This window comes from Pteronotus mesoamericanus, unplaced genomic scaffold, assembly GCF_021234165.1.
Source record: "Pteronotus mesoamericanus isolate MK-2021 breed Mesoamerican mustached bat unplaced genomic scaffold, CSHL_Meso_final contig_68, whole genome shotgun sequence".
In the NCBI taxonomy this organism is placed as follows: domain Eukaryota; kingdom Metazoa; phylum Chordata; class Mammalia; order Chiroptera; family Mormoopidae; genus Pteronotus; species Pteronotus mesoamericanus.
Genome location: NW_026555234.1, coordinates 19,569,019 through 19,575,784, shown reverse-complemented (window position 1 = coordinate 19,575,784; position 6,766 = coordinate 19,569,019). Strand labels below are relative to the sequence as shown.

At 31.7% G+C, this 6,766-nt stretch overlaps 1 non-coding gene across 1 annotated transcript; it reads left to right on the top strand.

The window, feature by feature from the left end:
• The first annotated feature begins 5,099 nt into the window (after positions 1-5,099).
• On the top strand, positions 5,100-5,263 carry LOC129077731 (U1 spliceosomal RNA). The gene has a single exon (XR_008529890.1). It is a non-coding gene; the product is annotated as a U1 spliceosomal RNA (small nuclear RNA).
• The last annotated feature ends 1,503 nt before the right edge of the window (positions 5,264-6,766 follow it).

Here is a 6,766-nt window from a genome sequence, read left to right as displayed (position 1 = left end):
AGAATCACTGGTAGTTGCTCCTATCGGCCAAGAGTCATCACAGCCAAATGATGGGCTCCCAGCACTATCATTCGAGAACACCCAGGTTACTAGTATAAAAAGGGGGAAATCCTGCAAATTCAGACTAGGAATGTTTTGATATACATGACAACCCCAATGGACAAAGGTATTTAGACATTACAAAAGCGTCTATAACCAAAGAAAATTAAGAATTGTCAAGAAAACTAGGAAAAATAGGCTTGAAGTGACTACAGCTAGTTGTCCTTGATTATTTATCTCTAAGCTTATTCTCAACACACGAGTAGGTTGTATGGTGACTGCTGTATGTTAGTAAAATATAAAATCATCTTAAACTAGCTCTACTGCCACATATGAGACAATGTCGGTTTATCAGATTTTGATTTTTGAGATATCACCTGATGCCCCTCTCACATATCTGGAAAAAATAAGTCATTTTGTGTAGAAAATAAGAAGATAGAACTAAACTCATAATTTTCCTCGAAGTTGATAGAGTGGCTGAGGGTAGAGAAGTTATTTTGACCTAGGAAATTAATGTTAATATCAATAGTACCCAAATATTTTGAAGGAGACAGAAGTCAAGTAATGAAATATGAGACAAATAAAATCTATTAACTCTTCATCAAGGTATATCTCTTATAACATGGACAAAAACATTGAAAAATGTAAATGTGGTTAATTAAATTTAAATGACAGAATAAATTTCACTCAAAACAAATTCAAATATATACCCAAGATCTAATATTAACTAAAATAGTGTAAGTTATTGATTTTGTAACACTAACAATGATTTATATGAATAAATCATACACAAATACTTTAGACTTTATAATATACAACTTTTAGTGTAATTTATAAATAATATTTTAATTTTGATATTCTTTGAAATACCTGGGAAAAAAGTCCTTCCATTTGCCTCCCTTATAGATGCAATAAGATTTCCTTACAAAGATTAAGCCTATATTTTCTGGATCATTTGTATATATTACTTTAGTGCTGTATTTTCATCTTGAAAAGGAAGTCATTTGGAGGCAGAAATTAGTTATTCTTAGTGGGCATTTTTTTTTGTTTTTCCTTCACCGCTCATATGTTTTATAGGATTATGACTTGAGTTGTCACAGGCCAAAAGTTTGTCCAATAAAAGTTTTGTCCATTTGGCTAGAGTGATTGGTCTGAAGTTGGGCATTAGATCTAAACTAATGATGAGGTGCAGGTCATTTCTATCAGCATTAGCAGGAAAAGGGCTCACTGATGCTACGAGCATGTTAGATGTTGAGTGTAGAGGCCTGGTTCATCAGTTATGAGAATGTTCCTTAGGAGCTCCATGTGGAAAGCTTCCTGGTGATGTTTTGCTACTTGAACCTAAAATCTCTTATTTGGACTTCTCAATGACTTAGATTAGATATTTCATTTTGATAGGGTTGGGTTATTTATACTTGAAGAAATCCACAAAATTCACCCTTTATTATCCTATGATATAATAATGGCAAAAGACCTAATTAAAAAATGTCTATGCGTGTTTTAGAGTCCAGTTGTACACAGAATGATGGGTCCCGGTAATCATATAAAATCTCACACAGGTAATTGAAAATTGATTTTACTTTGATTAATCTCTTTTTTTAAAGCTCATAGAGCCTGCTCATCAAATATGATAACAATATATTTTGCATTTTGTTTGGAGTCTTTTAAAGTGTTATAGGTATTTAATTATATGGTACAAATTATTTTATCTCTAAAATTATCACCAAAAATATATGCGATGTACTTAGAACTAAACTATAATTAACTCTGAAAAAATTTTGGAAATAACACTATATTTAAAAGCATGTGCTATAAAAGTGGTAAAATATTAAAAATTCTGAATATCTTAGCATTTGAATTTTTAATGTTGTTTGCAAATATTTTACAGCTGGCATATGTTATATATACTCAAATAAGAAATTGATTGGGGGTTTCAGCTTTCTTAGGAGGGAAATGTAAAAAAGTATATAAAATGTTTTGCTATTGATAGTTTTGTTCAACACAGGAAAATTAATTTTATCTCTTAATTCTAAAAATAAGTTGAGGAAATACTTCTTTTTCTAAGATAAATTTTCTCCATATCTGGAGTATAATCTACAGAATTATTTCAGACAGTATTCATATATATGAACTTATTTTTATTTCATTTTTATACAGTAATTATATTTTGGCTGCCTATTGAAACATACATTTTAAATTTTGTCTCCTCATTATTATTATTTCACTGTTTTCTTATATTACATGCAGTGTTGTTAAGAATATATAGTAGACAGATATTAGTATATGTATGTATGATTATTACTTTTATCATTGTCCCTCTGTTGATTAACTGTAATCATAGAAGCCTTTCTCATTTTCTAAATGTTCATAATTATCAATGAGATATCTAGGATTCTAGTTTTTTTCTTCATTTCAGAGCCATTCTCATCTCATTGATTGCAGTGTTGATTTTGTATCCTTCTCTCTTATCTCTTTTTCTATCAGGCAAATGTTGTAACTCCGGAAAGATTGGTTTCTGATTTTTAACTAGTTTTTCATAAATTCCATCTCCAAATGCCTTTGTGAAATGCTCTCAGAATATTTCTCAGTTCTATCTTTGAATTCACTAATTTTCCCTTAACTGTGTCCATTACATACCTGTCCCACCTATCAAATCATTCCCCGTGATCACTTTTTAAATTTTTATTCTATTTTGATGCATCCAATAAACTTTGAATTACTCTGTTGAATTACTCTGTTAGTTTTCCTTGCTGTAATGTCCTGTTTAGTTTATTCATTAATTCTATTTCCTGAATCATTTTTGTTTTCACTCTTTCATGACATTGCCCTTCTTACCATATCTGGTAATTCATGATTTATATGCTTACTTTGTAACTGAGTTTCCATAGTCAATTTTTCTGTTGAATCTGCACAGCCAGCTTGGTGTTGTGCAGGATCAATGTAACTGCTAGCTGCTTGCTATGTAAATGGGGAAGGGTCATGGCACGTAATGGAGTGGGATGGATCAGTCTATGTATGAGCACTGCCAGCAGCTCAGCAAGTTTTGGACTTTCAACCCTAAGTTCCCTAACTTTTGTTTCAATTAGATTATTACATTTGTGGTAATTTGTTACAGCAGCAATAGCAAAATAACCCAATTACTATGAGAGTTTTCATAAATTATTGAAGAACTTTCTTCCTCAAAGTTATCATTTACGGATTCGGCTTAGTAACATCAGCTAATAGCCAATGCACATGAAGTAACTAGCAGAGTACCTAGAACCCTGCAATTCAAGAAGAGGTCCACAGACCAGCAATGCAGACATTACTTGACTATTGGTAGAAACGCTGAATCCCAGGTCTCACTCAAGACTTGATGAATCGGAATCTATGTAATAGCAGAATCTCAGGTAATTGACAAGCACATTAAAATCTGAGAAGCGCAGGCCTTGGGCATAGCATATTCATATTCAGAATTAGAAGTTCTTTGTTTTTTTTTTACTTTATAAGACACTTTGTAGAGGGTATTCTGATAATTTTGTTTAGTACATTTCAACTTCAAGATATTCTCAATGTTTGTATACTATCTGATGGCTCCAATTATTGTGATTAACCTCAGCTGACTTCTGCCACACATGATTACAAGTTGGAAATTACTTTTAATCTTGCTTTGGTAAGAATTGACATAAATGGATCCATTTCAAAATGGTGTCTGAGGTGCCATTTCAGAGTAACTGCCTTGAATGCCTTGCTCCTTGAAACTTTGGACTTTTTGCACCGGACCAAACCAACACTGTACAAACAGAGAATTGTTTGTACAGCCAGCCGGCCAGTAGACATCCTGAACACAGGGACAGATGGGTATGGACTCTTTACCTGGAGACAGAAGCAGCAATTAATCATGAACAGCCAAGAGTAGCTCAGCTTATATGCACTTACAAGAATTTACTCTTCTTTTCATGTAAGTTTCATTTCTTTACTATAAACAAATATAAGTTTCATTTCTTTCCTATAAACAACACCCTTCCCTTCACATTATAATCAGGACACTATTTGAATTTCTGCTTAAACCTGTGCTTCTCAATTGCAGTTTTTTGGAATCATCCAAATAAATACACTTTTAAAATTTAGACTAACACCTTTTTATTTCTTTTATTTCTAAAGATATTTCTTGAGATTATTTTTAGTGTCAAAATATTTAATTTATTTTTTTATTTCTTATTTGTTCAAATACATTTGTTTCTACCTTCCCGCCATCACTTTCCCCTGGCCCCCCCTCCCCTCCCTCACTCAATCTTTTCCCACTTTGGCTTTGTCCATGGGTCCTCCTCACATGTTCCTTAACTTGACCCTTCCCTTTCCTTTCCCTGCCCCAACCTCCTTCCGTCTTGATTCTGTTGGTTTCTTTTTTCTTTCAATGTTGCTGGTTATATTTTCTTTGCTTGTTTGTTTTGTTGGTTAGGTTCCACTTATAGGTGAGATCATATGTTATTTGTCTTTTGCCCCCTGGCTTATTTCACTTAGCATAATGCTCTCCAGTTCCATCCATGCTGTCGCGAAGGGTAGTGGCTCTTTTTTCCTTTCTTTCTTTCTGCTGTGTAGTATTCCATTGTGTAACCATAGTTTTTCGATTCACCCATTTACTTATGGGCACTTGGGTTGTTTCCAGCACTTGGCTATTGTAAATTGTACTGCTATGAACATTGGGGTGCATAGGTTCTTTTGAATTGGTGTTTTGGGATTCTTTTATATAAAACCACCTTTAAAAATCTACCTAGGCCATTTAACTTTTTAAAATAACTTTTTTCCCTGAAGAAAAACTCAATTAAATTTATTCTATATTATATGATTTTGTTAAACTTTATTATCTTAATAAATATAATAATATTTAGTTTCTGTAACTATAAAAGCACTGTATATTGACCACAAAAATTTGGAAAATGGAAAAATGTATAGAGCATGAAATAAAAATCATGCATTTCCCCAGGCATCTTTAATATTTAATATTACAACCTGATATTTACATTTCACATTATAAACTTCATTTTCCATGTCACAAGCACCAAACAAAAGAAATCCGGATACTCACCTGTCAGGGGAGATACCATGACCACTAAGGTGGTTTTCCCAGGGCGAGGCTCACCCATTGTGCTCCGGGTGTGCTGACCACTGCGATTTCCCCAAGTGTGGGAAACTCGACTGCAGAATTTGTGGTAGTGGGGGACTGCGTTCGCGCTCTCCCCTGAGGAAAAAAAAAAGAAGAAAAGAAATCTTGGAAAATATTTTGTTACGTAGAATACTAATGAAACAGATAGTAAGCAATATTAATATTCTGTCTTTTTATACTTATGGTGATACTAATAAATAATATTTATCAGTTTGAGTTAAGCCTCGTTCAAATTTTATTGCATAAATTAAAGTCAGTATTAAGTATGTTTTCATACAAAAATAATTCACACAGAAGACTTCGAGCATATATCGATATGTGAAACTGATGTCCTAGAAGGATATACACTATATATTTACACACAAGCACATAATATACAAATAATTATATATATTTTATAGGCAGAATTGAAATGTCAGTAATTATCACTGAATGGATTTTTTGTCTTCTTTATAATATTATTTTTATATTTTTAAACAACCTAAATTATTACTATGGCCAGATTGAATGTTAAATTATGTTTTACTGTCATCTTTATTTATGTTAATATGTAAATATTATTCAAAATTTTTTGCTTTGTATATGCAGAAATTTATTTATTATGGAGAATAACAAAAGAAATTGTCCTTCCTTTTTAAGTCAATATATGTTTATTATAATGTTTCACTGAGGTAAAATTTAAATGTATATAAAAACAAAAATTAAGTCAAATGAAATAAAGTTCTTAAAATGTTCATTATGTAATGAATGTGACCATATTTGAACTTAAAATGCAATTAGCAAATATACTGATTTGTTTCATTAAGTGAAAATTCATATAAATTTAATTTTATTGAAATCTATATTCTACTGAAGAGTATTTTCAAAGTATATTTATGCAATATATCAAACCTTATTATTTATAGACCCTACAAATGTCCTACTTACTTTCAAACTATATTTTTATATCTATTTATACTATTTATATCTATTTATCATCTATTATGTATTTATCCATGTGTCTACATACACACAGAGTATTATGGCAGTAATTAAACATTGAACTATGAGAGAGATTAGGAGAAGCAGAATGTCTAATCCACTGAACTGCTGAACTATATATAATGAGAAAGTCAATTTTTTTCCCTAAATCTCAGCTGCTTTATTTGAAAAAGAAAGTGCGTTTAGGATAGCCTCATTTCTACTTCAGTAAAATCAAGATATTACTATTCTGGTTATTGTGCACTGTGAGAGTTACTATTAAATAATAAATATGAAGTATTTTATCTAAGATCATTTCTAGTCCTAAAATTCTACTGTTCAGTAATCAAATTTCTCTTAATTTTTTTCTGTCTGTGTTTAATGGGAATAAAGTAGAACACTTCTACAAATTATTCATTTGTGCTCTTTCCTGTCCTGTTTCAGGTCACTGGAGGTACAGCACTTAATCCAGCAGGTAACCATTTTAACCTGAGGGGTTGCTGAAAATAAATCCTCTTTAGAAGACTTTCTAAGGTCCACTGGTGATTTGAAAATAGCTTGAGAAGCAATCAGATTACCTAAAACATTTTCTGCTTAGACATCTGTTAGAAAACTGGTCTC